Source organism: Ostrea edulis, chromosome 6, assembly GCF_947568905.1.
Source record: "Ostrea edulis chromosome 6, xbOstEdul1.1, whole genome shotgun sequence".
Taxonomy (NCBI): Eukaryota; Metazoa; Mollusca; class Bivalvia; order Ostreida; family Ostreidae; genus Ostrea; species Ostrea edulis.
In genome coordinates, this window is record NC_079169.1 from 70613996 (window position 1) to 70623463 (window position 9468).

Sequence of the window (9468 nt, forward strand, 5' to 3'; positions counted from 1 at the left end):
AATCCTTTTCTAAAAGGCAGTCACGGTACGCTGATTTAGGTAGACCTCTGAGGGACTGACTGATGGCTGAGCCAAGGTCTTGTCGGGACTTGTAACGACGACCAGATAAGAGCGTTTTAAGTTTTGGAAAAAGGAAAAAGTCGCATGTAGCTAGATCTGGAGAGTATGGTGGGTGTGACAAGACGGTAACCTTCTCCAACTTCAAAAATTGCTTCACAAGCTCAGACGTATGTAATGGAGCATTATCACGAAGTAGACGAACATGCCTAAATCCTGACACAGGGCATCGTTTATGATAATATTTCTTGAGCTTTTTTTTATTATAACATCTCGGTAATACCGAAGGGTAACACTTTTGTCCTTCAGCACCGGAATTTGTACGGCATTAACTCCACTTTTGGTAATCGTACTTATACTCCAACTGCCCTTTCAGAAGATGAAATTCTTCAAAACCATGCTTCAATTTTAGACACATTTAATATCCCAGTCAATGGGTGAATGAATATGAGTTACCGTACCTATACTGGATTCCTAAACTACATAAAAACCCTTACAAACAAAGATACATTGCTGGATCCAGTAAGTACATCCTCTACCAAGCCCCCTATCTTTGCTACTCACGAAAGTATTAACAGCTGTGAAGGAGAAACTTCAAATTTATTGTGCGACTACATATGCCAGAAGTGGTCTTAATCGAATGTGAATTCTAAAAAAAAATTCTAAAGAATTTTTTGGAAAACTAGAAATCGCAAAACTTTTCCCAAATCAAAAACATCAAAACCAAAACCTTTTCAACACTTTACACGACCATGCCTCACGATAAATTAAAGACTAGACTTTTTGACATCATAGACAGTTGCTTCTTCAACAAAAATGGAAAACAGAAATATTCATATCTAGTGATCAGTCTTCCAAAAATTACTTTGTTAAACACCACTCTGATTCCACGCACAAGTACTCTGAAGTTGAAATAAAAAATATGCTAGAGTTCCTCATTGACAATATCTTCGTGGTTTTTGGTAATTTAGTCTTCCAACAGTCTGTTGGAATTCCCATGGGCACGAATTGTACTCCTTTGTTAGCTGACCTGTTTTTATATGTATATGAAGCAGAATGTATTAAAAAAACGTTTACGTGAGAAGAAAAAATATCTTGCTGTGGCTCTCAATTCGACATTTAGATATATAGACGACGTTTTGTCTAATAATAATAATAACTTTCATTCATATGTCGATTTGATATATCCCTGTGAGCTCGAAATAAAAGACACCACAGAATCGTCCACTTCTGCTTCGTACTTAGATTTTTCATTGAAAGTAAACATTAATGGCAAACTGACAACTCAACTGTATGACAAACGGGATGATTTCAGCTTCTCCATCGTCAACTTCCCATATTTATGTAGCAATATTCCATTATCACCTGCTTTATATCTCTCAACTGATTCGATACGCAAGAGTTTATTCTGCGTATAGTCAGTTTTTAAATCGAGGCAAGCTACTGACAAACAAGTTGATGGTACAGGGGTTTCAACAGTCTCGATTGAAGTCAGCATTTCGCAAATTCTGTGGTCGTTATAATGATCTAATTCGTCAATACAACCTATCATTGGGTCAAATGCTGTCTAACGTGTTACATACCGATTGTTAGACCGTTCTTGGCGCACTGATTTTGACTACGGATAACTCCGTTTACCTGATCAGGATATAGGGCTCATGGCGGGTGTGACTGGTCGACAGGGGATGCTTACTACTCCTTGCCACCTGATCCCACCTCTGGTGTGTTTTCCCCAATTATGTATTGGGTACCTGTAAAGTGCGAAACGAAATCTACCGAAACGAAATCCACCAAAACGAAACGAAACAGATTGTATAATCGAACTCTTAATTATGATAATTAAAAATGGTATCTTAGGCCCCTGTTAAAGTTTACACATATAAATAAAATTCACCTCCCCTTTGATGTAGGCTTTCGGCTTTCACAGGGGCCTATGACACCATTTTTAATTATTATAATTAAAAGAGTTCGGTTATACAATGTTTCGTTTCGTTTCGGTAGGTTTCGTTTCGTTTCGGGAGGTTTCGTTTCGGTAGATTTCGTTTCGCACTTTACAGGTACCCTTATATATTTTATATTACTTATAGGAGTTATGAGATTGATCACTGTTCGTTATCTTTACCTTTCATGGGAAGAATATGCAATAAAGAACCTTCTTTGTGCTTATGGTTCTTTTGTCAACTACAGGCCTTCTACCACGTTTAGTTAGCCATATTTTTTTTTCTTCAATTTTTCTTACTGGTTCGAAATAGTGAACCCATGTTTCGTCACCAGTAACAATGTTTGCAAATTTTCTTTGATTGAAATTGGGAAACATTTTAAGCAATTGCTTAGCGGTTTGTACTCGTACTCGTTTTCGGTCATCTGTCATTATATGTGATATCCATCTGGCAGAAATCTTTCATACTTTCAAAATACGCTTCAAAATGAAATGCACCCGCGATAGCGATATGCCAACAACTTTGGCAATATCACGAATCGTGTATCTGCCATCACTTTTAATTATTTCCTTGACTTTTGAGACATTTGCCTTGCCTGTTACAGTCACAGGTCGGCCAGATTTTGCTGCATCTTTGACTGACTCTGTGCCAGTCAGATATTTCTTTCTCCACCTACGAACTGTCTCATAAGATACCTTATCAGACCCATAAACTTCCCCCAATTCAGTAAATATCTGCATTACCGAATGACCGAGTTCTGTGCGAAGTTATATACAAGCTCCAATTTCTTCAATATTCTCAACCCGTTTCCCAACCATTTTTACAACAGTGGTCAACGACTGGTTCTATTGAAATGACTAAGTTTAAAAGTAGGTGGAGCTGAAGGTTTGTGTTTATACTGTTGGGAAGGTATTGAATAGAGCAATTCAAGAGTATCATCATCCACGAAATCGTGCAAAGCGTTATCGCGTTGTGGTACAATACACATTACATATCGAACAGCCCTCGTATTGTGACCTCGAACTCGATATGCATCATCTCCTCTTATGGTGCCACCAGTTAATCAAGTGTGATGTTTCTTAAGCAAAGGTTTCTCTAGATATTGACGGACACTTGGTCTACCGATCGACAAACCGACAGACCGAACTGTGCAAACGAATTTGCACCCTCTTTTTAAAAAGGGGCATAAAAATACTCCAAAAACGTCAATGCAAAAATTAACAAGGTTTTTCAACTAAATTATACTATGACCTTGACGTTTGAAAACAATAAACATCCTCTGCTTGGCAAAAGATGCAAATGTACTCAGTTTGACGGTCCTAGCCCCAACGGTTTGGTCTGTATCCTGCCTACAAGGTTTTCCTACTAAGTGGTACTACGACCTTGAGCTTGAAGAACAAAAGGCGTCCTCCACTTGGCATGAGGAGTATGTGTACCCAGTTTGACGGTCTTAGCCATAATAGATTGGCCTGTATTCTGCCTACAAGGTTTTCCTATCAACTGATACTACAAGCTTGACCTTGAAAAACAATAAACATCTTCCTTTCACCATGGTGATTAAATGCACCACGTTGCAAGATCCAAGCCCCAATAGTTCGGTCTACAAGGTTTTCCTTGTAACTGATACTACGACCTTGACCTTTGACCTTGAAAAACAATTGGCATCTTCCTCTCATCATGGTGATCAAATGTAACAAGTTGTAAGATCCTGGAGCTTACAGTTCACTACAAGGTCCGGACAGACGGACGACGCTATATCATATTTGACGGGCGTATAAAACTTAATTTTTTTTTTTTTTTTTTAATTCAATGAAACAATCGGAACATACTTGGCCTTTTCCGTCAAGAGTTTACAAAAACGGCAGTGATGATCCGAGTGCGGTATGGGTCGAGAGATAGTTACTTTCAATTGTGATGTTATATCGGAACACAAATATCACGTCTAATTTAAGCCAAGTAAATATTTCCTCCTTTTCGTGACACGTTTTATCAAACAAAATCAAAGTAATAGTAGAAACCTTGAGGCTTGTGATGTCTGCATGTTTAACAGTCGCAAACATCCGTTTTACCGACTCCACTGACGCATCGCCGGTTAAATTCGGTTTGCACCTTTGAACAATGAACAAGCTAGTTAGTCATTAATGACTTTAGAATTGCTATACATTTACTTTGCTAGTCAATGTTATGGCCCTATTTTCCTATTGCTAAAATAACGATAATGAAAGAAGATTCAATACGTACACCACCAGTCCTTACGAGTTCTTGTAGTCTCGCAACTTTTACAAAAAATGCATGGATATCACGCGTGAATACTCTGAATATACATGTATAAATACATGAAATTCTAATTTTGAAATATTGCTGGACAACCAATGTTAACCATAAATCAGTAAGCTTATACTTGCGCTCTGACCTTCAAAATATTGCTGGACAACCAATGTTAACCATAAATCAGTAAGCTTATACTTGCGCTCTGACCTTCAAAATATTGCTGGACAACCAATGTTAACCATAAATCAGTAAGCTTATACTTGCGCTCTGACCTTCAAAATATTGCTGGACAACCAATGTTAACCATAAATCAGTAAGCTTATACTTGCGCTCTGACCTTCAAAATATTGCTGGACAACCAATGTTAACCATAAATCAGTAAGCTTATACTTGCGCTCTGACCTTCAAAATATTGCTGGACAACCAATGTTAACCATAAATCAGTAAGCTTATACTTGCGCTCTGACCTTCAAAATATTGCTGGACAACCAATGTTAACCATAAATCAGTAAGCTTATACTTGCGCTCTGACCTTCAAAATATTGCTGGACAACCAATGTTAACCATAAATCAGTAAGCTTATACTTGCGCTCTGACCTTCAAAATATTGCTGGACAACCAATGTTAACCATAAATCAGTAAGCTTATACTTGCACTCTGACCTTCAAAATGACACACAACATACACACTTATGGAAACAACGTTTATACAAAGAAACAACGATGAATAATACAAAAAAATATAATTAAATGAATTACAAACAAATATCTGAGACTGCAAGCAACATCCCAATCCAAAATTTAATGTTTTGTTGTTTCAGTTTGAATCACAGTTAATAATTTACATTGCATTCCATGTATTTTAACTCAACAATTCTTCATTATAGTGAACCGCATTGACATCAATCCACTCCGCATCCGTTATAATCGTTCTGTAAGAAATTAAAACTAGAATTAAATCAGTTTGTGTGTCCGACTCTATTAAAGTTTTGAGTAACTCCTTGAAAAAAGGATACATCCTCCACGTTTTTGTTTGCTTTTATGTTACTTTACGATTTTTCGCTCAGCAGCTGCAAGTACCGGTCGCGGTAACTCAGTGGTAGAGCGTTCGCTCCGTAACCAGGAAGTCGTGTGCTCGTGTCCTGCTCGAGTGTTGGCCGCGTTATTTTAAACTAAAGATATAAATACACGTAGCGAATCATCGTCGGATACCCACGGGTGATCTCGTCTTTTACTCACCCGTGGGTATCCAACGATGGTAGCGAATGCGCCTTCGTCAAACATTCGGCATTTACAAGTGAGATTCACGGGTATTTCGGACATGACATTAAAAACACAGGTTCCGTGTCGCGACAGGCGTTAACACATTAAGGAGGTACGCTACACCAAAGAAATTTGATGTAGATGAAAAGTGGAGGATATGTACAACAATATTTTGAATTTGAATATTTTCAAATTTACTTTATTTTGTCAAAAAATACAGTTTTAGTAGAAGGTAATATGAAAAAAATTTAAAACCCCTGCTGGACTCGAACCTGCGACCTACAGTTCAGCAGTCGGTATTCTATCCTACTGAGCTACTCGGCTAGGTATTGAAAAGGAAAAGTCAAATATTGCTGATATCGATTTTTTCATCCATATTTTTAAAGGAAGTCAGCCATTATGACGATGTAGAGTACTACCTTAAAGAACCGCGATGCTAAGGCCCTAAGCACCATGACCATAGGTCTGAATTTGTGATACTTCGCCTACAGCCGGTGACGTAACAATGAATGAAAAATTTTCGACGGGACGTAAACCCCAAAAAAAAGTGATAGCCAGGCCGCAAATCTGGACTGCAAAGGGCTGTTTACGGTCGTAGCAGTGAAGGTTCTTTATCGTGCCGACGCTTGTCATGACAGGGGCCAATGTTTTAAATCAAATACCCGAGAGATCATCCCATACCCGAAAGATCATCCCATACTGTAAACTTTGAATTTACCGAGTGACATGTACAGTTAATACAAAATTTACAATATTATTGTAACTTTTGTATTACCAGTTACAACATGAGAGGCCCGTGACTCTCATTTCTAATCCCAGGCGCATGAGTAGTCACTACCTATTAATTTGACAAGGCGCAAGGATTAGTTAACGTCACTGGTTCAAAGGTAAAATATTCTTGGTAACACGGAACAGACCCACGTCAGTTTTCAGCTTGAATAAAGCAGAGATAAGAAGGTAATCCCCCCCCCCCCCCCCCCGACACCAATTATCTGTGGAAAGCTACGCTTTATTATTTGATACTCATATCAATAATTAATTCTTTATATTAACAATTCCAAATGATGATATCAAATATTCCTCATATTGATTGGTATACCAATAAATTGAATTCTTTATATCAAAATCTTCACCATTAACATAAATAATCCAATAGTTGATAATTAAGAGGGACGTTAAACAATATACAATCAATCATGTATTTCATTGCTATACTATTATTTTTTTTTCTGTGCTAGTGTTGTCTACATTAGACATGAGAGGGAAAGCTGTATTCTATATGAAGCTACCGAAGATGAATCTATGTATTTCCTACAGCTCCCTTAATCTCTACTACAGACTGGCACCATAAGTACATTTCCTACCATGTATTCAAACCTTACACTTTTTTATTATGACTTTAATATATACGATACAAGTAATACTTAAATACTATAACTTTATTATGATGATGATATTGCTATATTGCGGATCTATACATTAGATATGAAGAGGAATTTTGTCCAGACTGTTTTTAACACCGTCCTTTGATATCTTCTAGTATTTGATGAATTCGGTGAAAAGGGAGATAATTCAAATGTTCAATACCTGTCTCAACTGGCCAGCCAGGGTTACCGGTAATAAAAAAAATTCTTGAATAAATTGCTGTGGATTTTTTGTCCTTGTATATGTCTAACAAATCAGAAATCATGCTCTTCTTATCTATGTTATGTCCTCAATGGGGCAATGATTGGCAAAATAAACTTTCTGTTATTTTAAAATATATACGAATTCAAATAATGGATATCAAGAAATGCTACAAAATTTTATGAAACAATATCAGTCTTGGGTAATGATTCTGGGGAAATATTTGATATTTAAAAAATGATTATTATTATTACTCAAAGTTCTTAATTCTTGATATATCAAGAAATCCATTTATGCATGTAGATATATATATTTTTTTAAATCCTATTTATTGATTTAAAACAAAAAGAAGCACAGAATTCATATACATAATTCGAATTCTTAATTTATCAAGAACATGTGAACAAGGCCTATATGATGTCCATAACTCTCTGTACATCAACTCACCAAATCAAGTTGTCTGTACATCGTTGTTTGTACATGTGGGGTACTTATAGGGTTTAAACTTTGAAAGCAAGTTTAAGGTACGATGTATCGCGACAGCTCTGGGTAGACGATAAACATAACTTTTAAAAACAGTTCACTGCATTTAGTGCGCCATTAAATTAGGTACAATTATTCAAATTATCCCTTGGGGCACATGTATATCGATCCATATTGATTACATTCACCAAAAAGCTAGCGAAATGGCAAATAATCAGGCATGACAACACTGTCCATTGTAACAAAATATTGCAACATACACACAAGTTAAATAAGATTACATGACACTTACGCATATGGCAGGTTATTTTTTATTATGCTCGGGCTCCTTTTCCGATTTATGCGCGCTGTTCATGAGCTGTTCGGCGATTTTGCGCGTGTGTTCTCCCTGGTTTTTATTTTGCTCCGTCTCCGTCTTGCTGCGCCCCTTCCCACTTTTACCAGAATGAACATATTTGTCCTGTTCGATGTTGTATTTGTCGAACTCGTCCATATATTTCTCGTCTCCTTGCGACATGTTTACCTTCTGTGCTGCTCACACGTGGCAAAAACCAAATACTAGAGTTATCTTTCTTTGAACGCTCTCTCAAGGCCAAGAAACATTCGATCCCTGAGGGCGGCCGTTGAGGAGGGCATTGAACTAAATTTGCCCTTTTAGTGCATTGCCTCAACCCCCCCCCCCCTCTCTCTCTCTCGTACTTTTTGATAGTAGGGTTGGGTTGACCTGTAGACATTCATAAGCCCTCTGATGAGGAAATCTATTTATTATTACAAATAAAATATATAATTATTCTTTATTATCTAGAGGTACTGTGGGCTCTACATTAGCAGCTCATTAGAGCGCGCCCTCTGTGTAGCTGACCGGTGTCTTTTCTTTTCAATTCCAATTTTTAAATCGATCAACATTATAATTATGTATAGACGGGGAATGGGAAGGGCTTATGTTTGTAATTACAATTATACACAAGTTTATACAGTAAACATATAATGTCATTTTGTAAAAAAAAAAAAAAAAAAAAAAAAATTACTGAAATACAAAAATTACAATATGACACCTATTTCAAAGTCCATTCTTAATTAATAACAGCTCGCTTTAATAATTAGATTTTTTATGTTGTCTAACCTCTGAATACATTGATTAGAATATCTTTTTCGTAGTTTTAATCGTAGGACGTTCGTAATTATCCCTTTGATGAGCTTCAGTTAAATATATATTATTATCTAAACAGCTAATTAGAGCGTATTCCCTATCTATATGGTATTTTTCCCTATCAATTTTAATTCTTAAATCATTCGATCAATCAATGCTTTATTCTCATAGATGCACAGTCATACATTACAGAGAGGAGGTTGGAAAATACAAAATATTGCATGCACAACATGTACAGGAATAAATATTCCGAGATCAACATTATATATAATGGGAAGGGGGAGGGGTATATTTCATTTTGGTGTTTGTTTGGGGGGGTGGTGGTATTTTTTTCTATTTACTGGGTGAATGTAAATGATACAAAAAATTACAATATGACAAATATTTCAGTCTGTAAATAATATTCATTGTAGTGCTTAATTAATTACAACCCGCTCCGGTACAGTATTTTTTATATCGTGTACCTTCTTGATATATTAATTAGAATGCTTTCTATATTATATAGAGAACAGTGAAAATGATTATTGCAGCGCTCGCTCTCTCTCTCTCGATCCCTCTTCTCTCTCTCTTCCTCGCTCTCTCTCCCTCCCTTCTCTCTCTCTCTCTCCCTCTCTCTACTCCGCGTATATTACCTGTATTATTTTACACCTGTTGTGTTATACCTGATTATGTCATTGTC

General features: G+C 36.7%; 1 protein-coding gene and 1 long non-coding RNA gene across 2 annotated transcripts in view; one reads left to right on the forward strand and one right to left on the reverse strand.

The window, feature by feature from the left end:
* The first annotated feature begins 826 nt into the window (after positions 1–826).
* Positions 827–9468, forward strand: part of LOC125648051 (Parkinson disease protein 7 homolog) — a 112306-nt gene continuing 103664 nt past the window's right edge. The window contains exon 1 of the mRNA XM_056140665.1: positions 827–836. The gene's annotated coding sequence lies outside the window, so the exon portion shown is untranslated. The remainder of the gene's footprint in view (positions 837–9468) is intronic.
* LOC125648052 (uncharacterized) lies at positions 4958–8219 on the reverse strand. The gene is made up of 2 exons (XR_007360184.2): positions 7932–8219; positions 4958–5199 (listed from the first exon to the last, which is right to left on the reverse strand). It is a non-coding gene; the product is annotated as an uncharacterized LOC125648052 (long non-coding RNA).